This window comes from Labrus bergylta, chromosome 12, assembly GCF_963930695.1.
Source record: "Labrus bergylta chromosome 12, fLabBer1.1, whole genome shotgun sequence".
Classification (NCBI taxonomy): Eukaryota; Metazoa; Chordata; class Actinopteri; order Labriformes; family Labridae; genus Labrus; species Labrus bergylta.
In genome coordinates, this window is record NC_089206.1 from 12,477,938 (window position 1) to 12,503,776 (window position 25,839).

At 39.7% G+C, this 25,839-nt stretch overlaps 1 protein-coding gene across 2 annotated transcripts in view; it reads left to right on the forward strand.

Moving 5' to 3' along the window:
* The first annotated feature begins 2,394 nt into the window (after positions 1 to 2,394).
* LOC109980923 (prickle-like protein 2) overlaps positions 2,395 to 25,839 on the forward strand; it is a 38,593-nt gene continuing 15,148 nt past the window's right edge. Inside the window, exon 1 of one of the 2 annotated variants that reach the window (XM_020629497.2) lies at positions 2,395 to 2,908. The gene's annotated coding sequence lies outside the window, so the exon portion shown is untranslated. Of the gene's footprint in view, positions 2,909 to 4,927; positions 4,948 to 25,839 lie in introns of those variants that run through there. The other variant, XM_065961544.1, reaches the window with a different exon arrangement.

A 25,839-nucleotide genomic window follows, 5' to 3' on the forward strand; every position in this document is an offset into this window, starting at 1 on the left:
CCAGTTCTTAAGATAGGATTTCACTAAACTTGAGTCAGGGCTGGATGAGTCTTAAAACTGAACAGATTTTACACCTGTTCATAGTTGTATAAAGCCTTTGTGACCACAGGAAGAGAGTGTGATAGATGTTGACTTGGAGCTGAACAAAAAATTTGAAAATGACACAAAAAAAAATGCCAGTGTGGAGAAATAAGTAAGCTTCCAGACCTCTGTAGCCTGCTCCTCCTCTCTGCTTGAGGCTTGCAGCTTGAGGCTACATTAGTCACTACTAGCATAACACAAACTCCCACAGAACGCTCCATGATCAAGTTGCATTGTAGGAAATGTAGGCCTGTGGTTTTGACAAACAGAGGGAATGTGTGGAATCATACTGATATGTATTAGTCCTGCTACTTCGGTTTCAACATTTTATTGTGAGTGAAAATGTAAAATCAGTATAGTATGCATTTAAGTCCTGCCTTCTGAATGTTATTCATACCCATACCAATATGAGTTGTATTGTGATTCAAAAATAAATCAGAGGGGCGCTGGTTAACTTAGTCAGTAGAGCAGTTGCCCTTTAAACAGAGGCCTTAGTCACAGTTACACATTTGAGTTACGTGTGGTTTACACTTGAACACACATGAACAGCACATTAAAGTAACTTAAACTAATAACTGATTAATAATATCTTTGTTGGGAATCGACTCTATCTCGACATCTATCGGTAGCATTTTTTCACAGCTTATACCAACACATCAGGCACATTTTGGACTTACCGTTGCTGCTAAAGAAAGAGTAAAATGTGTGTGCCAACAATTGGTCTTCATCAGTCTTAACCTAAGTTATGGGATTAATTGACCCGACCCAGCATTGACTGAAATCCAATAATTCTCAACAAAACCCACAGTAACAAACCAAATCCCAAAACATTAAAGAAAATGGAACAAAAGTGTAACCTGATTCATATCAGTTATATTGTTTTTGTAAAAGCACAATATTTGCAAATAAATGTATAAATAATTGATTAAAATGCATCAGTAATTTAAAGTTAAAATATGCAGCCTACATTTCAAGATATATCACCGGTTTAAGTATTTTATAAAGCTATAAAGAGTAATCATGTTATGTAAGAGAAGCACAGACTGAAAATATTAATGGACAAAGCCTAAATGACTTCACCTGTTTGTTGCTGCAGGGGGCTCAAAATGCTGTCTCACCCTAACTTTAAATCCACCTAACGACAGGCATAGCCTTTTTCATCAGTGTGCGAATGTGGTGTGAATGAGTCAATGTGACCTGCGGTGCAAAAAGCTCTTTGAGTAGTCAGAAGACTAGAAATGTGCTATTCAAGCTTCAGTCCATTTACTGTTTACCATGGATGGATGGATGGATGGATGGATGGATGGATGGACTGTTACAAATAAACAGCCCAACAATGGTTGCTATCTTTTCTTTGGACTACAGATTCTACAATTTAGTTTCTCACCTACATGTTACTTCATAAGTGTCCTCTTTATTTGGGTTTTCGTAATATTTTACAGTTATAAAAATGTGCGTAAAATACACTTCTACTTTTTGGGAGTTTCACAAGTTAACCTCATGTTGTTCTTCTCTTTGTTTGTAGTGATGATTCAAAATGTGGAGCTTCATGTTCCAATACCTGTTCCAACAGCCAGTCACCAAACATTGTCAGAAAATGAAAAGGATACAACTTCTGGAACAAAACTACCCAGAATAACTCTGCACTACACTGAAGAGCACTTGTCATGGCGGTACACTGCGCAGATCAGTGCGTAGTCAGAGAGTGCAGTGCGGTAGTAGTTGTGCTCTACTTTAGTTATGTACCTTCATTTTCCCAGGAAAGTTAGCGGGGTCAGACTTTATTGTACTCAAATGTGGCTCCAGCCTTGATAGAATGAATCATAATGTTTAGTGACTCACAGCTCACACAGATACAGTGAACACTGTACATTTATAACAGTATGATGTATTCATGTTGTAACATGTAAACAGTAATATTCATATATATATATACATATATATGTATATATATATATACTGGAAGTCTTGTGAAATGATAAGGATAGAAATCAGGATTTATTTATTCTTCCTTCTCTTCAAACATCACATCCCCATCCTGAGCAAAGTGTGTTAAGTCCTCTCAGGCAATTCTCCATTTTTCTTTCCCCTCTACTCCAAACAGCCGTGCATAAATACTTCTGTTATTCTAATCGCAGAATGTGTGCTGCCGTATGATTGGCTGACTGCTCATGACTCATTTGAACAAGCTGGTGTGAGGCTTGGCAAGAAGAGGGTGGGTTGGTGGGAGGGAGATGTGGGCAGGTGGGTAGGTGGTGGTGAAAAGGGGGAGCAGAAAGGCGTTAGTAAGACTCTGCTCCCACAGCTTTGTAGGCTGTTTGGTCACACACGCACACTAACACACTCACACAGAATAAAATACTTACAAAGGGAGCCAAGTTAATGTAAATTGCACTTTCCCCACTGTTTTTTTCCAGCTATGGTTGCCTGTAGCCAGACTTAAGGAGACACAGCCTGGAGGAGGGAGAGGAAAGAGAGAGAGAGAGAGAGAGAGAGGGAGAGAGAGAGAGAGAGGGAGAGAGAGAGAGAGAAATAGAGAGTGTGTTGATCTGCAGCCCCCAGCCTTCCCTCTGTTGCTGCTACAGTACGTGTGGAAGGAGGAGAGAGGGGAGAGAGAGGCGGCGGAGGCAGTGCTGTTGTTCATCTCTGACACTTGAAGGGGAAGAAGAGAAGAACGCTGTGAGCCGTGTGGTGAAGAGAAGAGCCAGTCGGTTCCTCTGGTATGTGTCCAGTGTGAGTGAGTGACAAGGTCTACAACACTACGCACCTCCGCTGCTGTCTGAGCATCCTTTCATCACCAGGACTCTGACACCAGCCACACAAACAGGTGAGTCTCTACAGCATGAAGTATTCATATTACCTTAATTCAACCTGTCGCTTTCATTTGATTACTAAGTGTGATTACAAGAAGAAGGAAGGATTTTCAGAAAGTTAACATATCTATCATTAGTTGTGCATCGATGTGGGTGTGACAGATGGAAGGTGTTTTTTTTTTTTAAATTGTGTGTTTCCTCACGTATTAGTTTGTGTGAAGGCTTGTTTACTTCCTGACTGGCAGGTGAAAAAGACGACTGGGACTTGGGGAAAACTACACTTCTGTGAGGAGTTAATCCAATTGATTTCATCCCCCACATGTGTAGTTCTATATGTCAGTGAGGGAGAAAGTGGGTGGAGTGGTAAAGCTCTGCTTCTGTTATCTCAGTCTTGTTGAGAAACAGAGAGAGAAAAAAAAAAAAAACACGATGAAGCCCTATCAGATGCTGCAGTTTAGGCGGACTACAGTGTGTTTGATGGAATGCAGATTTTGTTTGGTAGTGTGTGTGTGTGTGTGTGTGTGTGTGTGTGTGTGTGTGTGTGTGTGTGGGGAGAGGAATTTGTCAGGGCAATCTGCGGGTGTTTACATTTCAGATTTACACTGCTTTTCTTGAGCTTAGTGTGAGCCTTTTGTCTCAACTGCGCAAGAGAACTACTGCATCGATTCCCATAGTTTTTGTGGCACTGACAGGATGCAATCGCTGCTGAGTGAGATTGGTACAAAATTTGCAGTTTAAAATATAATCTGTTGCATCAGAAGGTTCCCAAAATACTGGATGGAGTTCAAAAATAGAGTTGACATCGCAACCAGGGTTTATCCTATGAGCAAGATAATGTGTTGATCTTTTCCCAGTATTTTTATTGATAAGTGGTGTAAGGTATAAGGTGTAAAGTCTTTCATTATGAGTAGGAGTATTTCATGATAAATGTTTCATTTGCCCATATGTTCATTTGAAGGAAGAAATCGTGAAAATCATGCTCAAGTTTTGATATGTCACATTTTATCAGATGTTTTTTTTTTTTTTTTTTTTTTTTTTTACTTATTGTCATCCAAACCAGACATTTCAGAATGCAGCATCTGCTCCTCCATGTTCATACACCACTCGTCGCGTACTGTACACATGTAATGTGTTTGCAATGGCAGCCCATGAGTGTTTACTGCAGGGAATCATCAGCAGGATGTTAGAATCATTTAATTCAATGCACCACTTGTTGAATCTCTGCTTCTTTTGAGCAAAAAAAAAATGTTCTATAAGTGACTCTAAATCTACCCCGACTTACTTTAAGCGTGTACCATTTGCGTACAGAGAGGACAGAGAAATACGAGGCTTTGTGTAGGACCATATGGCTGAATGAGATTTCACAGAGAGACATTGTCACTGTCTAGATGCTTTAAACCCCTGAGCCATGACCGTGATCCCGGCTGCCATTGAGAAGGAAAAAATCCCCTCAGCGTTTGTCTCCCTCACAGTGGATGCTGCTGTTTGTTTGCCTCGGACTGTCAATCTGTCACAGAGTGTGATGTAGAGGAATCAGCCGCAGCTCCCCATTGACCCTGCCACATCCCTTTATCACCCGTCGCTCAATATATCTTTCCCCACATCTATCCCTCCTTCCATCCATCCCTTCATGTTTCCCCCAACGGGCTTCAAATGTTTGTCTCTTCACTTTCATCCAGCACCTCCCTCCCTTCCTCCCTTCCTCCCTAGCCCCCCCCCCCACCCCCCCACCCTTAGCGCTGGTCGCCACAGAAACGGCTGATTCAGGAAGGGTGGGCGGGTGTCTCAGAGCTCTCGCTGCTCTGCCCCATGCGGTGCTTTCACAGTACATTTCTGCTTCTGTGCTGCTTTTACGGCCCTGATATGCTGACAGTTCAGGTGGCTCAGTCAGATGTTACACAATCGTATCAACTTCACAAAGGCTGTTTTGTTCACTCCTCTCAAAGGACGTGTTCGCTATTTAGAGTTACATTGTAATTCATGTTCACTTTTTTTAAGCTGTGGTACAAAAACACAGGGATACTCTTTTCATTGCCGGGTAGCTGCATTTAAGGTCAGTTTTATTCCTTCTTTGTGCAGATAACAAAACGTACATTTCTATCCCGCTAATTAATGAGTGGATTGTTCCTGAGAGATTTCAGGCCTATTATTTGCTTAAACATTAATGACACCCAGGTCAGACTTACTGTGTGTATTTAGAGACTACACTAAGGTGATAAATAATGTAACATACCATGACCGACTCATTTAATAATAGATATGCCATGACCTTTCTCTTACATAAAGTGGATGAAGCAGAATGAAAGTGACGGATTGATTTAAATGGATTGATGAATGCATAACCTTTCTGCTTAGCTGCGTATTTTAGTACCCAAGTGGCGTTTTTCAGGTTGTTGTCGTTTTATTCATTTTATGGCATATTTAAGGAAAAATCTCCGGTTGCCATGGTGATACTGTGTACAGTAGGTTAAAAACACTGCCTTTAATAGATGCTTCTGAGCAGGAAATGAAAACCTGGGTTGCACTGCACTCAATTCCAAGCAAGGACCCCATGAGCTTGTCCTGCTGTGCCTGATTAAATTAAAATGGGATTTTGTATTCGCAGGGGAGATGACGATGACGAGGACCAGCACAGTCTTATGTGTTGTTCTTGGATCGTGGGTTGTTTTTGTCGCCCTTTTACAAACACTTTATTAATCACGGAGTCAAAAAAAAATAACAGTAATAAAAAGAAAGTTATTCATATTGTGTAACAATTCTATAAACGGGAATAAACAACAGGATCTAGTGAATCCATTCATTTTATAAACAATATTTGTTCTCATTTTACAGTACAAAAGACTATCTTGGATAATGATTTTTCCTAGTTGGGTTATTTTGTGTTAAAAAGCTTTAAAATGTTAGAGCTTGCAAGGTTTTATTTTTCTACCCTGCAGTGTTCAGCCATTACAGTCAGCGGTGACGCAGCCTGAGACTCACACAGCACACTGCAGACCAGTCACAAGACTCAGCCAGAACAAAGAGCACACACTGTCATCTAAGAGAAAAATCTCAACATGGATGATCACACAGAAGAATCTTTATCAAAAAACATTACAGGAGTGTAGCTCAGCGGAGTATGACGCCGTGGGCTGAGACCCTGAGGGGCTCATCAGGCTACTTTTAAGGTACTTTGTCCCAGGTAGCTGGGCACTGTGGCAGCTGGTCACTGTGGCAGCTGGTCACCATGGCGCACGCACACCTTTACATTACTTCTGTTTCCTTTTGTTTGGCTGTTTATATTTACTCTTTCATTTGATCAAGGCTGTAAATGGAGGAGGTCTCTGATTATAAAGAAAAACACTATTCACGCTCTTTAATAGTATATGTGTCATATTACATCATAGTTCAACAAACCCAAATCTAAACCATGAGGGTAAGTTTATAAAAGAAGAATAAAACACTTTGCTCTGGAAAGATAAAATGCATATTTTAAATAACCAGAATCTTGCTAAATTATTGTGCTTAGATGTCAGCAATATAAAATCTTGATTGTTAGTGTTGAAGATATTAGAATGAAGAGCAAACCTACTAGTCCAAAATATTGATAAATAGAATAATTATTGAACGATCAAAGATTAAACCAAACTACATGAATAGAACCTTAACACCACTCATCCAAGATGAATTCCTCAAACTGGTTAGCAAGTTCTTAACATGTACTGGCATTAATTAGTGAACAAATTAGCTTAACTAATCCAAACTTGATGTCAAAATGATCAAAAACTTATTTTTTGCATTATATTTCGTTTTATTCTATTCCAAGAGGAGAGGCTGCACAACACGTTCCTTACGACAAAAAGGTTTTCACATATATTACACATAATAAAACTACAATGCATTAACATTATAATCCAATTTACATTAAGTATGCTCTACGAGGGAAGAAGCATCTGCCTTCTTGCTAACAAACAAAAAACAAAAGAAGCTGATTTCTCCATAAAACATGTTTGACTCACCACTATAAACCAACAAGAGCCACAAAGTAGGAGCACCAAAATATTTTTGTAATGTGAATCACAGGCAAAACAAATTTGTCTGAGATCGAGGGAAAAAACAGCAGCAGGTCCTGCAAAGAATGTTGGTTAGCATCAACCTGATTTACAATGACAACAACCACACAGTGGTAAAAAAACTTCAAACTGTCTGTGTTAGGCTTCAGTATGTAAATGAATCTCCAGAAAAAAAAAAGATATATTTCAGTGCCCTACTTTATGTAAATCCCTTGACTAGGCCAAACTAACAAAGAAATGGATTCACTAGTATGTATTTCCTGTTCAGCTGAAGCCTCTTGCAGGTTATTCCTCTGTGCCAGACCTCCATTATTACCAAACACCACATCAGTAAACCACATCATTGCACACCATTGATGTGTTCCTGCATTACCGTGAACATGGAGAGTGTAGGTCTTTTCTCCAGTCAATCCCACATACACCGGCCTGCTGCTGTAAATGTTCACTAGAGCATCAAATTTGCAGCTTAAAATAGTCCTGAAGTAAAGCGCTATTACTCCTGTAAGGGTAATGTAAGGTTCATTTAAATCTACACCGGCAAGCTGTTCCAGGAAAATATTTGATTCTTTTTTTTTATGAAGGTAAATGGAAGAGACCATCTTTTGTTTCTTCAGCAGGGTCAATGTTTTTTAAGACGGCAGACAGACTTAAACTAGTGCAGAACTTTAGACTATTATAACAATCAAAGTCAGAATATAACTATCCTCTGGCATGCATGTTAAAACCCTACCAGACAATGTGAATCTGAGAAGTATGGAAAATAAGGGTATATCAGTAAAACTAGGAATGCAACTGTGAATTTCAATATATTGCGAGAAACAAAGGTCTTTATACAGTTGTGAACCTGTGATGTTATGAAACAATAGGTCTTTCGGGCAAAAAGTGTTGTTTTGTTTCAGTCGCAGTGGAGAAGAGAGGAGGGAAGAGGGAACTACAGAGACCATAGTCCTGTCTGCCCCCACTGGCTGCCTCAGTACAGCGAAAATAGCGGACACTGGCTCAGGCGTGAGGGAGAACCCTTCTATAACACATCCATAGGGAGAACAGAGGCACAAGTTTGACACTGTGGATGCTCCAGTTGCTTTGAATCTGACCTGTGGAAGCATTTTCGGTTTCCCCGTGTCAAGAGATGAGAAAGAAGGACTTGACGGCAGTGGCCATGGCAACCCTTCAATACCAGTGGCCCCCTAAAGTTTGATAGGTAGATGGTTTTACATAGAAACTCCGATGTTGAAGTGTCCATGAATGCAACAGTGTTTTCCGAGTGCCAGGGAATGCAGCACGAGATGGTGGGCACTTTGCACACTGCCAGTTTCCCAAACTGCTGTTTTAACAAGAATGAGAAGAACCTGAGAAGTGTCTGCCAAAAGACACTGCAACAGAGTTTAATGAACGTGAATTAAGAACACGGCGGAGCAGGGGCGGCTACTTGGACTGAATCCCCAAATGTTTACTCAAAATCCCTAAATCTTTCAGGTTTTTAATATATAATAAACAAAATATGTGTCATTCATCTGCAATCTGCTCTTTTAGACAGCAAATCAGAGAAAGTTAACCTAATGACAGTAGATAACCTGGGTGATGTTGACATGTCTGTGAAATTGGGCCTTGAATTAAATGTAATGATTTCACCTTACTGAGCACATATATTAGCTAGCACGCCATTAGGCTTATGGACTACAGTGATGAATGAAAATGTTTTCAAGAAAAGACTTCCAAACAACATTCTCAGAAAGTGGACTGCAGTGTTTGGATCCACTTAACAGCTGGTTTTTGTTTCAGTGTAGTGAATATGTTTGTAGCATAGAGCCGGTGACGCGATCATTGATTGTTAGTCCGCTAGCGTTTGCTAGCGAATGTATGCTGCGGTCATCTTGCATGCTTCTAAGTTCCATTTAACTTTTTTGCAGAGATGTTCCCATTTAAGAGAGAGTGGCAGTGTGTGGGTACATAGAGATACATCGCAGCACCCGGCGTCTTTTCCAGAGCATTTGGAGTGTTGGGTTTAGGGATTGTTTAGCTACTCTGGGCGATACTACTGAGAAGATCAGCATTGTTTAGAAAGTTGCTGTAGTAGCCGCTTCACGCAGCAGATGATATACTAGATGGGGCGGGACTTGTCACCCAGGTAACCAAGAAACCAGATGAGACAGTGAACATGTGATAAAGATAGAAAACCGGTTTGTGAGAACAGAGTGTGTGGCTTCTGAGTTTACACAACAACACACAACAATTATACAAAAAAAAAGGATTATAATTTCTTAGGTTGCAAGTAGCCTATTTTACCCTCAATGATGAACACATTTTTTTAAATGTATATTTCTGTCCAGAAAAGCTCAAAATAGACTCAAAATAGCACATCTAGGCTAATCGCCTTATGATTTTGCTCGTGTGATATTTGGGAGCAAATAAAGTCCAGTGTTTTTGTGGTCACGAAAAAGTCTTGTAAAATTAAGTTGAACTCATCCAGGGAGATTTCCTCCTTTTCTTTGGCAAGCTTTTTAATGACTATTGAGCATGTCTTCCTTTATTGACTCTACTCTCTTTCCTCAGCAGCAACCGAGATTGATCTTTCTAATAAGTTGGAGCTGTCTTTTAAGTGAACTCTGGTGAAGGATCGTGTAATGATTATGGAAACGCTTGCACAAGTAATTAATGCAGATGGCTTCGGGAATCCATAGACTAAGAGAGAATCATAACTCCAAAATAGACCGACAGATATTCTGGTGAACTTTGCTGCGTGAAATCTTTTGAGGTGCAGACAATTGATTTGATTTCCATGTGGAGTGAATGAATATTTAGCCTCCAACAGGGCTGCACACAATCATGCTTCTCTTAAAGTGGATCCTAGATGATTCTCAGGGCTGGCTGCTGTCTGATGACTAATCTCCTCCCAAGTGCCATATTAAAGCCCCTTAATTGGGGAGAATAAACCAATCATTAGCCTGCTCATTAAAGCTTACTTTGGGACTTAGACCGCTGTGACGCCATTATAGCATGTTCCTGTTATTGTTCCCAAAGCCACGTCGTGGTTCATGCATCACCAACATAAACATCCTTACTCTCTTTGGTTCTTTGAAGACTCCCCTGCTCTTAGTGTCTCTTTTTCTATTTCTGCATTAAATGGTAAATGGACTGGACTCTTTTCTAGTCTTCTGACTACTCAAAGCGCTATACACCGCAGGTAACACCTACCCATTTACACCCATTCATACACTGATGGCAGAGGATGCTCTGTAACGTGACCATCAGAAGTAAATAATCCCATTCATACGCCGCCGCTGACGAGGCAGCAGGAGCAACTTGGGGTAAAGTGTCTGGCCCAAGCACACATTGGAGATGTGGCTGCAGGAGCTTGGGATCGAACACCCGACCTCCTGGTTGAGAGACAACCGAGTCTACCAACTGAGCCACAGCTGCCCTAACTAACCTCCCTGATCTGGCCAACAACTTCCATCTGGACCTGCTCTGCCTGCCATCTGCTCCTCTGCTCTCTTGTCAATCTGTCCCTTCAAGCAGATGTGAAATGAAAAGAAAAAGGATGTAAAGAGGATAGATAAATAAGGAGGCTCAGAGACAAAGAGATTCATAAAGGGTTTAAACCTGATTCACCACAGTATGTTTCCTTAGCACTGTGGCACTTGTGCATCTCAGCAGTTTCCAGCCAAACTGTGTGTGTACCCTAGAAAGTGCTGACTGTCTTACGATAGGGATCACTAACAGAACAATATGCAGTTTGTGCTTAGTCAGAGCACTGTTTCCCTTAAATTAAAAGTTAAACCCAGAGAGGAGTTCAAAGAGAAACAGGGACAGGCAGAGGCTGCCATCAAGGTGCAGGTATATGGATTATTTCCAGTGACAGCATAATGTGAATGCAGCTGCTGCTGGTGTTATTGGTGTCGATTGTGGCACTGGTTTGGCCTCGCTGACTGATGGATACGAGGAATGTTAACTCAGGGAGAATCATCTGTGGTGCTGCTGTGCCCTGAGGTTTAGGACTCACTCCATCCCCATACTAATGGCATCATTACTGGGCTTCTGAAATAGCATTTTCCTACTTGACAAAATCTGTACGCACGCACACACTCTCACACTCTCAGCACATCGCCCATTCACATACACACATAAAAGTCACAGATTCACATTCAATACCAAAAATGAAATATAGCATATAGAACAAACTATTAAAAAGGAAAAATACAACATTGAATTATAACTCTGTCATATTACAAGGATATTTTGTTATTACTGTGTACAGAGTTGAAATGTACAGACTTTTTCTGTAAGAGGAAGTGCTGAAGTACATACCACTTATTCTATATTTTCCTATCTGAAAGATCTTTACCCTACATTTATCCAGATAACCGGGTTGATATGAAAGGATGGAGGAACTAGCACAACATGTACCTGCCAAATAGGACATCCTTCCAAACAGGGTCAGTTTAAAGTGGTGTTCTTCACACATTTTAAAGCTGCTTCACAGCCTTGTCTTCATATCTTATATGTATAATTAAATACAACGTCGAATTCTTTCATCTGTTATGAATATATTTTAACCTAGAATATGTGATGTGGCAATAAGATATGTTATAACAACACAATTTATGACAAACGGCAAAACTAGGAACTGTGTGAATAACCAGGAAAAATAAATAAAACACTGAATTTATAATTGAATTCCAAGCACATTTTACAACACCATCTTCTGTTGGCTTTTACAGTCCAATGGGATCAGCTGCAGTTTCCAACCGCTAAATAACATTTCTTGCCCATCGACCAGCTGATGTCTTTAATCTGATTAATCAAGCATGCAGAGTCTGACAATATGAAAGCAACAGGAGGTTCTTCTCATCCAGATCATGTTTGCTTAAGCAGCCTTTTAATAAACATTTTCTTTCAACATAAATATAAACTGTCAGTTCTTTAAAAACCTTGAATGTATTTTTCTTTAAGGAAGGTTTTAAATTATAGAATTTAATTTCCAATATCCTTATTTCTTTTGGTTACATTGGTTACTCTAGGCTCCCTTGGACCTGTCTTGGGATGAGAGTTTATAACTATAAACACATGTAGTTTTTTACATTATTGTTTTTATGAGCCTGCCAGCAAATACATGTTTTTCACCCATGTTTCAAAACTGATTATTATTACTTAATCTTAGAAATTAGAATTGTGTTCATCTCTTAGATTAATGTATTTAGTTATGCAAAAAAAAAGAAGGAGAACAGTATTTTCAAGTAGGACAAATAAAGTGGATGAGATGCCCTTTGCTCTTTCCTTCTAGCTCTTCTGGAGGGGATCGTGTTGTTTGCCAACTCCAAAAGACATTTTACCATTTGGAACATTTTTAAAGATGACTGACCTCAATCGATTTCCAGGTCAGAGAGAAATGAAAGGACAAGGTTGGATAAATAAGCAGTTGGAGGGAATCCCAAATCATCCTGATACCAAATCCAGCTGTGGCCTTTGCTTTTTCTTTCATCTCTCCAAGTCCCTCTCTCCGGTTTTCACTCGCTCCTCAAATCCAACTATTGATTCAAGGTTTGAGAATATTAGAAATAACAGATTGCCAGTTTATCATATTACTTAGACTTACTTGTGTTTAGTTAAACACAGTTTATGAGAGGATATTGAGAGTCCTTACATTTTCATTAACGCCAAAAAGAGAATGTTCCTCATCGGCATAAAAAAACACTAAGTGTATTACATTGAAAAGTTTAACGCAACAATTTGATACTGACAATATGGCTGTAATAAAATAATCCTGTAATAAACAGTCATTTCAAGTTTTCAGTCATCCAAAAATAATCCTGAACTGAATTAGGAGTCAATAGACATTTTTTACTTCGCCTCCCTCAGGGGGAATAACATTTTTTATAGCCATGCTAGTGAAACTGTACTTTGGCTGTCAGGTTAAAGTGACAGTGTTGAGCTAAATGCTAAAGTTAGCATGTTATCATGCTCAGAATGACAATGCTAACATTCTGTATACATTATCAGGTATATTTATTACCATATTTACCAGCATCTCAGTTTTGTATTTAGTTTGCATGATTTTCAGATGATTTGCCGAACTGAAATTAAAAAAAATCTGACAATAGTTAAAGGATCACCAAATTTCCAGCAGGTCATTCGATCTGTTAAAAATGGTAATCCGTCCAGTCATTGTTAAGACATTTTACTTAAAAGATAAGACAAAGAACACAAGAGTTACTGGAACACATCCTTTAGGGATCATGGATGTGTCAGTATAAAAAGGATAATCATCAGGGAGATGTCGACTTATTTCAGTTTTGACCAAAGTGGGCCACCAACTGTCCGACCAGAGTTGCCATCCCCAGAGTGTTCTCAAAACTAAGTATAGCCATCCCCAAATAACCGTTCCTCTTAGAGAAAAAGTTAGCGGCGTCTGTTTAACAAAGCCATTAATGCTAAGTATGTAATTCTAAAGTATCCAGCAAAACCCCAGAGATGATGTAAATAAAATCAACAATCCTTTCCTGACCCATTAAATCTGTCATTCCCTTCAGGCTTCAAGGAATTTCTTAAAGACATAAAATCTTCTGTTTCCTGTGACGACTGGCGAGCTCTGCGTCACTTTAAAAAAGCTTTGACAAGATGAGAATGTGACGAAGTTGTTACCTATTGCACCTCCTTTGTGAGAACTACACAGGCACACACACTGAAATACTTCAAACTAACGGATCCTCTCCACTGCGGCACCACCTGCCTCTCATCAACCCCCTCATCAGGCACAATAAGGTCCCTGTTAATCCACTCGTCTCAGCCCATAGCGTACTTACAGAGCTCCCTCTGCAGGGCTCAGCTGATCCCTCTAGGCCTCCTGGAAGCAGAGAGTATAAAAAGGTGCTCACAGCCTACACACTGCCTTTGTAACTCACCTTCTCTGACTTTTTTTTTCTCTTTTATAAACACAGTTCTGTATGTGCTCGCTACTTGTTTCATTGCCAGGCAGATTCAGGTGGTGCCCAGTCGAGGAAAGATACTTGAGTATTGCTATTTTATGAGATCTCTTATGTCACTGTTAGAGGGAAGTATCTGACTTTTCACCCCAATGCATACTGTATATCTGATTGCCTTATTGTAATGTGACCTTTTAAGGTTTTAAGTTTTTAAACTACAGCACAATGTTAGGGAATGTCTGTGGCCCCTGGCACACAGGCAGCAAAATCAAAGAAAAAAATCAACCTTCAATTTCTCACTTCGATTAGTTTAATTAACAGTTTAAAGACCAAAGTGCCGAATTGAATCAATTTGTCAGAAAAAAAAAGATCAAATTTAGGGTCACCCGTTTTGCTCAGTAGTCAGATCCCGCTCCATGTGCAGAATGATGATATAGTCTTCTGTTGGAGTATGAAATGAATCTCAACATGTGTTAGATGTGCTCATGTCCTCTCTCTCCTCAAGCTATCTCCTGTCATTATCCTATTTATAAAAAATCTTTCAAAAAATAAATGGAATTTAGAAAAATAGCAAAAGAGTGGTGCAGAGTTGTTTATCATAATTCTTATTTCTCATCCTTACCACATATTTTATATCCTCCGTACATTAATTGGCTTTACTCCTTGGAGGGCCCGACCCCTGGTTGGAAACCATAAAACTAGACTAGATTATTGAAAAAAACCTTCAACATAACTTGCTTTGATAGTAAAATGGTGCTTGCACACTATTGCATCAGAATTCCAAATGATCTAATGTCCTTAATGTTAACATCATTTTTTAAGCAGTTGTTATACGTTTTATATTTTAAGTGATATTTGTTAAGAATAATATAACTTAGGTTTTGATTGTACTTTTACTTTTAATTCGGTATATGTTTTTTGTATTGATAATTTTACCAGGGTGAAGGATCCCCTAGCTCCTCCTGAAATGTCGAGATCCGATTGGAAGTGGACACAAATGTGTGTGAACTTGCACCGTGTTTTTGTGTGAATTCTATCCTGCTGAGTGGTCACTCAGTCCTGTTGCACAACAAATCATGTCCTATTTCATTTCAGCATGATTTGTATTTGTTTACTCTCAGCGCTCCCTGCTAGCTCCCTGAATGTTTTCCCTCGGAGTATTTCTGATTTGTGTGGTTGGGCTGATGTCGACCCCTGATGTCTGCCCTCTCATCCACCGTCACACAAGAGGGGGAGTTATTTTATTAGCCACAAAGTCTTCCAGAGGACCATCAGGGGAGATCCAGTACAGGGGGAGGTAATTGAATTTGAGGTTTAAGCTAATGATTTTTTCCAACAGCACTATGTTCCCCCCTTTCTCCCTGGCTTGAAGTGTCATCATGCATGGTCCCGCGCAGTGTGTCTCATAGGGAGGCCCTAAATCATCCAGTAATGGATTTGGAGAAGCTAAGTACCTCTTACTCTTCTAACAGGTGCGATTTAATAGCACTTGTTAATCCATACATATACAGAGCTGTTTCGTTGTGTGTGTGTTTAGTCTTATAGGCTTCATTGAACAGATGTTTTACGGATTCATTGCCTTTCTAAAAATAGGTTCATCGTAAAAAAAACAAAAAACAATTAAGGGCTTATAAATCTAAATTAGTTCAGTTTACTGTATACCTTACCGTGTTATAACTTCACATATGAGTTCATTATTTGTGTTATTGTGTCTTTAACTCAGGGAATATGATTATCTGTTTAGCCAATCCAGAGATTTGTACATCAGTGTTTCCCGATAAGAACCAGTTGAACCTTAAAGGTGCAAAGTTCTCTGTGTCTAAAGCAGTGAACAGTGTGCTTGATCACCCCCATTAGAATTAATCCATCCCCTAAAATGTCAGATGTTGACATGTTGACATCTCAGCCTTGGGTTATACAGTAACTTTTATAATTAGCTTTAACATCTAAGAAAAAGGCTGGTTCAAAAAAAAGTATTTCTTAAAAGAAGTGTATTCTAAACTCTTGGTAGACCTCATGCTCTCGTTTGCCTTCTGACGGATCAACATCTTTGAAGCTGTGCGGTTAAATCTGAAACCTGGCGTCTTTAAGGCTGATTGGTTTCTAGTTGCAGTTCAGTCAGGAACAGAGATTTCTCCCCTTGGACCCCTTGTCTCCTCACCCCTTTCGTTATCCTTTTTTATGTTGCCCCATATCATCTCCATCTCACTTTCTGTCTTTTATTTCAGCTAATCTTTCTCCGGCATCTACCCTCTATAAAGACACTTAATATATTTATTTCTCGGGCTCGAGCTCGGAAGAAGCTCTCATCACAAAATGAGTGGGTATCATAATTGCTCCTTTTATCCCACCTCACATCAGCCCACACACACACACACACACGCGCACACACACACACACACACACATACACCGGCACACATTTGTCATCTCTGTTGCTGTGCTTTAACCCATTTAGGTGCAACATCTTGTCTTTGCCCTTAAGCCGCACAGACTCTCAGCTAATGGCCACCACGTTTTCTCAGTAGTTAATTATGTTTTGTGAAAAAGACTACAGCTTAATTTTAGCTGAATTCCTTTCAGGCTAATGGTACCCGATCACCTCTGTACACAGCAAAATTGGCCTTTTTGCTTTTTGCGCTTGTTCCTTTGTCATGTGCATCTAATATGTCTGACCGCAGTCTTCATTCAAGTCTGCAGACGAGCTGGTGTTTAAAATCCATTGAGCTTTTTCTGCAGCGTCACATTGCTTAATGGCTGAGGTCAGAGGCCAGTAAAAAAGCATCTATCAGAGATAATGTTAGCGCCCACTGGTCTATATGTAATCACACTCTTCCCGGTGGTGGCTATCATTTTCCGACCAGCATGTTATACCAGTTTTTCATGTTATGGATGTGTACTGCAAGTGATTCACAGATTTACCAGTTCAGAGGGAACACCTGCAGCAGTGTCACGCTGTCACATACATGCCCAGATTTGTTCCTTTCAGAAGAGTTGTCAGGATTTGACTTGATCTGTCGAGATCTGATGGATTTGTGCCTTCGCATTGTCTGCTTCCTTTGTACTGTCAAAGCCCATTTATATTTCTTTGTTTGCATTGGAACGACTCTGGAGTGAGTCATTAGTTGAACATTGTTGATTTAGTCACAAAAGCGCTAGTCCCCCCACCTCCCCTACCCCACTCCAAAAAAAGGCTGTAAAAATGACAAAGGGTGTCAAATGACTAATTCCATCAGTGGCTACTCTCTCCATCTCCCCACTCTTTTGAATTAAAGGAGAAACATGCAACTCCGACTGGTACTGCAGTCAAATATCAAAACGCTGGAGGGAGCTGTCCCCCTACCCCTCCTCCCTAAAGCCCATGCACATACAAGTTGCCATGTTCACGGACACCGAAGCTTCAGTGTTTAGCCAGCTCTGCATCAGCCTTCAAACCTTTCTGCACTCTAACCACATATCCAATATGTATGCAAGTTTTACCGCGTTTATGGTCGTTCTTTTTAGGTCAGCTAGAATCAGTTATATCTGAACCAGTTTGCTTGTCTACTTCCATTGCTGCAACACCCGTTGGTTTGCTGTTTGCCTGGCAAACTGAGGAGCGTCCTAAAAGGCTGGAGGTTTCCTTAATACCTCCTTCAAACCACCTACTTCTCTGTCGGTATTTGTTGTTTGTTAAAACAAATACAGACCATTACTGACAAGATTTGTAACTTAGAAGGAGGACAGGACATACTGGCTGCTACGTTGTTGTCAGACAAGTCAGCATTTCAACATAACATGTTTTTCCTCATGTCTGATAAAATATTAAAGGGGCTACATGTAACTTTTTACGTGTATTAATCGGGTTTTTTTTGGCCATTAATAAGCGAACGGTTAACTGATGTGAAAAAGTAGATGGTCGCTGTCTATCTGTGTTGCCTGTATAAAAAGTTTCCCCAGGTCGTATTTTCCGCGAAAGCTCCAGGAAGTGACATTTTATGCACGTTCTCAACGTCCTCCTCACTCCGCTCCACTTACAGAGATCAACAGTACAAACTCATCACACACTCCCGATACAGCCAGAGGCCGCCTTCCACACACTTCTATCCGTCCTAGGAGCTCTCAAAGGCGGACAAACTCATCACACATTTGTGGGATGGAGAATGAATATGGACACACAGACTCCTTCACAGACTTTCACATGTGTATGACCACTTACCTCCTCTGTAAACATTATGCTGGTAAATATCCTGTGTTCAGCAGCCGATGATGATGCTCGTTTTTGTATGTACGAGCACGTATGACAAGCACGCGAGGGAGAGCAAGCAACATGTTACTGGTGCAGTTCGCCTAACAGCCATGCGGTATCGCTACAAACACAGTATTTTTGAAAGTTACATATAGCACCTTTAAGGTCATTTTATGATTAATTCAGTAGACATCTTATCATATTGGTCTTAAAAGGATGTCACAAACATCTACATAGTTAGTGTCAGACGTTTCTTTTCAGCTGCAAACAGATGTCGATGTTAGTGGATTGTCGACTAGAGAACGCTTTCTTGATTTCGTTTCTTCTCCAGATGTCCGCATGTTTTCAGTGTATCTGCTGTGCTTTTTGTTTACAGCACAATAATGCATGACCTTGTGATGTTATAGAGCCATATTTAAAACAATGCTTAGTCTAATTTAACCCCCCTGGGTCCATCTGCTGTTTGTTAGAAAGAAGAGTGAATACTTAAGAACAGGCTCTATTCTCAGATGTACAATTTACTTCCACTCAAATCATGACTGCATCAACAAAACGGTCCAAAAATAAGGCCTAAGACAACATTTCAGACTGAACACCAAAACACGTCTTTTTGTACTCAACATACGACACATGCACAGACAAATACTCCCCATAAGGCAGAATCCGCACATTTTTTCAGATTTCTGTCATGCCAGTGAAAGAGAAATTATGGAAATAAATTGTGATTTATAACATTATTTCTGGAGAGTGCTGAGATTGTGAAATTCACACAGTGCTGTCACACTGAAGCCCAGTTGGAATCAGTCAAAGATGTCAGAAAGAAAAAAATGGCTTTTATACATAGCCATAAATGAATGAATATTTTTAACCTTTTTTTATTCTTTTTGTTTTTTTATAGTTCATCACACTGGGAGTGTGTGGATGCTGCTGTTCGCATGAGTACCATTATTAGAGCTGGACGTAACCCATGAGCTTAGTTGTAGGCTAACCACTGATGTAATTATACTAACCAACAACACAAGTGATACAATGTGATTGTTGTACAAAAAGATAATTGTATTCTCGTCCTCGTATGTAAAACAAAGTTCTTCTTAGTTTGGAGAATGCAGCCAGGAGGAGAAAAAAAATGACGGATGACAATAACAGCGGAGGGATTTATTTTGGAAGTAAATAAGAGATGAGTTGTTGTCTGTGAGAGTAAAGTGGTTGGATTGATAGGTCAACCAAATGTCAGATTTAAATGCAGACAAATGCTATAATTAGCTGTTTCCTACTGACATTCAACGATGGTATTTCGACTTGGTAAATCATGAAAGTACATGACCATAGCAGCATTATATTTGTTACATTTCTGACCAAAAAAAGTTAAAATTTGTTTAGTAATTTGTTGAGTTGAGAGCTTACAATTTCCCAGTGTTCTTTATTATGTTCAAACCTAGACTGATTTGACATTTTTTCAACTAAACAATGTGTTTTGTTTTCCCCCCTGTCCACCATCAGATGATGTAATGTAATTGGGAAGGAGATTTATGAACTGTTCACAAGATTAAAAATAAAATAATAATACATAACCTCATCCCATAACGTCATCCAACAACATATCTTCTGTCTCAGTCATGTCAGGTACATTTTCATCTGATATTGTAGCCTGAAGACTCCAATTCCCCTCATCCCAAGATAGTCCACAACATTAAAAAACGACATCGTTTTAATTGTTGGCAGAAACTCCTTACAGTACTGTTATCCAATATAAATCAGTCAAACATGCACCTTGAGCCATTACATAACCTAAAAGTTACATAATAACCCATATAGCAGGATTTTCACCACAGGTTAAACTGCAAAATAAAGCAGTGCTTTGACTCCACCATAAAACACCACACACATCCCCCATAGCTCTAACCCTGGACTCTATCCAAGTAATGGAGCAATTTGGAGAAACAAGAAGCAATCTGAGGGGGATCAAGCCCTTTTCCCCCCACAGCATCCAGACAGCTCAGGGAAACATCGAACCTCTAATGCTACGCCGAGGCTTTTTAGTGCTTTTACTATGAAAGTCTTGATGCATCACAGAGAAAAAATGGCTCAGGTAGATGTGTTCAGCTCCTCTCTACCATGATATGAAGAGCGCAGTGGGAGGACATGTAAAAATGCATAGCAACAGACTCTTTTTCTTCTCTTCTCTCTCTCTCTCTCTCTCTCTCTGTCTTTGCCATTCACACATACTTACGCGGGCACATTAACACAAACACAAAGACAAATAAATACACAGCAGCACGGATTTAGCACAAATGAAACACACAAGGCTCTGTGGAATCATAATGGCCCCATATTAAAGATGAAACCCTCAGGCAAATGATTGAAAAGGCAACACTCAACAGGAATCAGTCTCAGTTTGTGAATCACACAGGTCGTTAGATCGAACAGGAAACTCAAACAGCCGTGTGTGTGTGTGTGTGTGTGTGTGTGTGTGTGTGTGTGTGTGTGTGTGTGTGTGTGCGCGTGTGTGTGTTCGTGTGTGTGTGTGTTTCCATTTCCGAGCCGGTCAACCTTCAGACAGCTTATTGCTCCTTTGACCTGCATGTCATCGCACCCAATCACGCCTGTCCGTCAGATCATTTTCCTCAAATCACAACAAACATATGAACACACTCACAGGCAGTATCCATTTCCCTCTGTGAGATGCAGGATAGAGCCTGTGCAGTGGTGTGTGTGTGTGTGTGTGTGTGTGTGTGTGTGTGTGTGTGTGTGTGTGTGTGTGTGTGAGTGTGTGTGTGTGAGTGTGCGATTCGCCTGTTGAAACCCTGCAATTCTATTTCAGGCCATCCCACACATAGTGGGAGAGAGAGGAGCAGAAATGTGTCACCCTTTAATTACAGCTTTTCAGGTCCTTGTAAAATTTTGTGCATCTGTAGGTAAGAGAGGCCTACTTTGTATTTCAGTACTTTGGATTTCAGGAACACACCTCCAGTAATTAACCCATCAGGGGCAGGAAGAAGTGTGTGTGTGTGTGTGTGTGTGTGTGTGTGTGTGTGTGTGTGTGTGTGTGTGTGTGGTTTGATTTAAGCATTTTGGCATATTTGGCTGTACTTTTATGATCAACAGCTCCAGCACATTTAAATGATGTCCCTCTAACTATTGATGACAGCACAGTGTGAGTAATGCAGACGGCCAATCTGAGTGTGTGTTATGTTCCCAATTATATCAGCGGCATTGTCACCCACTCTGAGCTTTTCTCAGCCTGTTCTGCGAGCTGAACCGCGCAGCTTTATTCCTATAGGGTCAACCCCCCTTTCAATTAATTTCTTGTTAGTCCTGATCCAAATAAGCTGCAGTAAGAATTTAATCCTCATAAATGGATTATGAGCTGATTGGCGCTGTGAGAGGCCTGTTTGTTGCTGGAATTAAGGCTTACGTAATTCTGAATTTGATGGTGTTGACAGCCAAATGCAGACTGAAAAGTTTGCTTTTAAAATGATGTTTTTTGCCAAAATGAGAACGATTTCCAGCCTCTAACGGGGGCTGAGATCTAAAAGCAAATTGTTTTTTCTTTCTGTATGAGCGTCCTTGTTAATGATTTTCCATGCAACATCGGAGAGAGTGTCGAACACAAGAACTCACTCGCCTCCCCTTCTGGGGCATTAAGATGAGAAACAAAATGGAGGAATCAAGGACTTCAAACTTGCCTGAGTGACCGAGTGACTGAGTGAAAAAAAAAAAAATCTCTCCACTTCTTTTACAAATGAAAAACTGCTGTTATCTTTTCTATCATTTCTATCCTCTTGAAATATAAGCTGAAAAACGCACACTACTTTCTCATCTCCTGCATCTGTACTCCTGCATTTAGGAACACAAATACCATACTTTGAACTCTGCTATTTAGTTTTTCCTTTCATTTCAGAGGTATAAGAGCGATGGGCGAGGGTTGACTGTACTTATTCTTGCAGTCTGAATCCATGGACACCAGCGTTTGCGCCATTATGCTGTATGGAAGGTTACTGTGCTCCGGCACACCTGTTCCCCGCTGTGTGAGATAATTCTCCTGTGTGTGTGTCTGTGTGTGTGTGTGTGTGTGTGTGTGTGTGTGCGTGTGTGTGGGCAGTTCTTTGTGTGTCTAACCCTTATTATTAATCAAGGATAAGGTCAGCAGGGGAGGGGAAAGACGCCAAGGGTTGACATTTGGGGCTGTTGTAAGTCCAGTGGGGAGGCTCTCTCACCTGTGAGTGAAGATGTAGGTTACTGTTTCATTCCTGCCCACAATGTGATGTGTTTCACTGCGAATGTGTGAAAGCTCATTTAAATGTCTGCAAGAGGACATCACAATGAGGCTGATTTAAACAGGAATATTATCATTATTTTTTATACAAGTTTCATCACTCTACATTTCTGTTTACGTATTGAACATGCTCACCTGAGAATGGCGATCCAAACCAAAAGAAAACGCCTCGCCATTAGAGAGCCATTTGCAAACTTTTCCAGTTGAAAATGATAATGCCCGTTTTTTTTCCATTCGATGTCTTGTAAAACTAATTAAAACATTTGATTATGTAAGTGAGCGAGCAATAAGCAACCAAATTAGTTTCACAGCATAGCATTAGGAACTCGCATGCAAGATCCCAACACTGCTTGATTAAACCAGGAATAAGGGGATTCGGTGTTCCCTGGTTGAAGAGTCATTTCAGTTTTTTTCTTTGCTCGAGATCCTGACTTGTTTATTTTGTCATTTTAGAATAACCAAACCAACTTTTTCTCCCCCATATAATCTGATGACCCAAAAACAACCTAAAATTACTTATCATGACAAAATGATAAGTAAATAAAATGTATGGACGCATGTCTGCAAAAGGCTGCTTACATATCAAAGGGAATCTGCTTGCTTTACTTTTTAGAAGTCTAACTGATCAGATACATTTCCAAATCATTTTGCTCCACTAAGAACACCTTCTGGTTTTTATTTTTAGATACAAGAAACACATTGGCAGATTATCAGCCTAGAAGAGCTATAGGAATAATGGCCTGTGTCCACTAACTGCTTTTTTTGCGCTTGCAGCGCTGAAAACCTCCATTTAAGAGCCCTTCTCGTCTGCGCTTACTGTTGCTAGGTTACCAAAAGTCGCTCACGGCACTCCCCTCAGTAGAGACTAAGTTCTGTTTTTTTTTTTTTTATTGCTCCGTATGCTAAGTAAGCTTTTATTTAGGGAAATCCACAGAAAAACATAAGAACGAAGTAAAGGAATCATGTCCTGACATAAACAGCAGCTTTAGACCTGACATTTTTATACTCAAAAAGACGAGTCAGATGAGTTATTTCTCTGCCTTGTGTGTGTTTGAAAAAGCTGATAATCAGAATTCCCTCCCCTTTCTTATTTTGATTGGTCGATGAGATAGAAATTACATTGATGAGCAGCAATGTTCCAAAATCTAATCTAAATTTGAAAGCACTGTGAAGGCAGTGACAAAAACATCATATGCAGAGGGTGTCACTGTGCTTAGGGCGCTGAGTGATGATTGGTATTAGTTTAGTAAAGAAAATGAACGCTTCCAGCACACAAAAAAACGGCGTTAGTTAAAAAAAAAGTCCAAATCAAGGGGATTATTATTGACACAAATCTTCTTTGATCTTTGATTCTTTTTTCCTTTATCAGTTATGTCCTCAGACCTTAAAGAAACTTTTCTTGGCTATAAGATATGAAAGGATCGGGCTTTTTCATTTTTGTACAAAAGCCAAACTAATTGTGCTGAATGTCAGCTGATCTTTTTATCGATCATTTATTGTATTTATACAGTTTTGATTCATCAATTGTTTTTTCTAATTACCTTCTTTGCATTGGGGAAAATGTTATTGCTGGAGATCAAAATGTCTTTGCTTATCACTTACGATAGTTCTTTAGAATGTCCAACTGAGCGACACTCAAGCCCGCAGCTAACTCTGAAAATTAGCATTTTGGATTTTGAATGATTGACCTTTATGCACTTTGTCACATCCTATTTTTGTCCCGCGCAGCTCCCCAAGTCTCCAGGGGACATCTTGTTGGTTTGGTGCTTTGCAGATTTATAGAGAAGGCCTGTGGGCAGACTACTGACATATATATATATATATATATATATCTCTCACATGTAACTCAGGATGTTATATATATATACACACATATATATATATATATATATATATATATATATATATATATAAGGTAAAAACAATCTTAAAAAAGCTTTTATATATATATATATATATATATATATATATATAAGGTAAAAACAATCTTAAAAAAGCTTTCCACAGTACTCTGGCTTCAATATTTCATCAGATGTGCTGAGTCTTAGAACATGTACTTCTGTTGAAAGTAGTGAAGTGCAGCAATTACCCACAAAGAACAGAGAGTAACATCCTGAGTTACATGTGATTTGAGTTGTTCCACGCACATAGTAACATCCACACACACGCACGGCATTCATAAATCCTGAGCTATTGTTTGCTACTGTGCTGCAGTAGAGTCCACAACATGCAAAGGATGATTAATGACTGCGGGTTGGAATAATAATTTCACACAGTGTTTGTTTACTATGAAATAATTGACTACATACGGCACTGAGATTAGCTGACAAACAAGAACCTGTTGAGACGATTAGTACTCTCTTTTGTTTGGCTTCTGTGTATTTGAGTGGACACAAGAGTCAACACATTCAGTTTTCAAAACTATGTCTATTCTGTTGAAGCCTGTAATATTCAGGAAATTTGTCAACCAAGAGGCATTTTAATTTGGTTGTAATACTGTACCGGGGTGATAGATAAGGATGTTTTTGCTTTCACATGGGGTCTATAGTTGATTTTGATGGGTTTTGCTCTTGCTGTGACGAGTTAATGGAGCCTTGGTGAGGCTCTGTGCTTCAGCAGAGCACCTCCTCTCATGTCAGCTTTTACATAAATAAGAGCTTTTTTCTCTCCATCACTCCCTCTCCTTCTCTTTCTCTCATGCACACCCACACAGAGCCTGTCAGAGGCACATGAGGATGGGAGGAGGAAGGAGGGAGGTGGGTGAAGCATGACACGTGGAAAAGGGAACGCGTTGCTCTTAACACTGCATCTACAGCCCTCTCGCTATTGTTTCCCGATATTATTTTTTCTTTCTCCGTCTGTTTTCACATACCGTGTGTATAAAAGGGTACTTTCTCTGATTGAAAGTGGTGCTGTTGTGATTTTTATAGGCAGAGCATCTTCTCTTTGTACTCAAAATTACCCAATTACACAAGATCTTCTCTCCTCAGGCACAGAGATGTTGATTAATCTCAGCTAATTTATGTGTAAATGAAGACAGTGCTAATTGGATCTTACTGAAGGAAAAGCAAATTATAGAAGAAACCAAATTCAGATTCAGTGATAGTTTATGATCTGTAAAACACGATACGCCTAAAGTATGGACGTTATCCATTATATAACTGTGCTATGGTGTGTGACAAAATCACACCTAAAGGAAGTTCAATGCTTCTCAACAGACATTGGTCGAAAGACAAAAAAAAAGAGTGGTTTCTCTGTGCTTGGTCTTTATCTTTCACATCAATAGAATCATATATTTCTTCAGACACTAGTAAATAATGACTGTTGTTCAAGACTTTGCACACTTATCAGTTGCCACGGCAACTTGCAGAGTTTTTATCCAACTGACCTAGAGTATTCTTACCGCTGCCTCACCGAGGTAAACTTGTCTTATTCTTGATTCACTGGTCTCTGCAACCCTGTAAAAA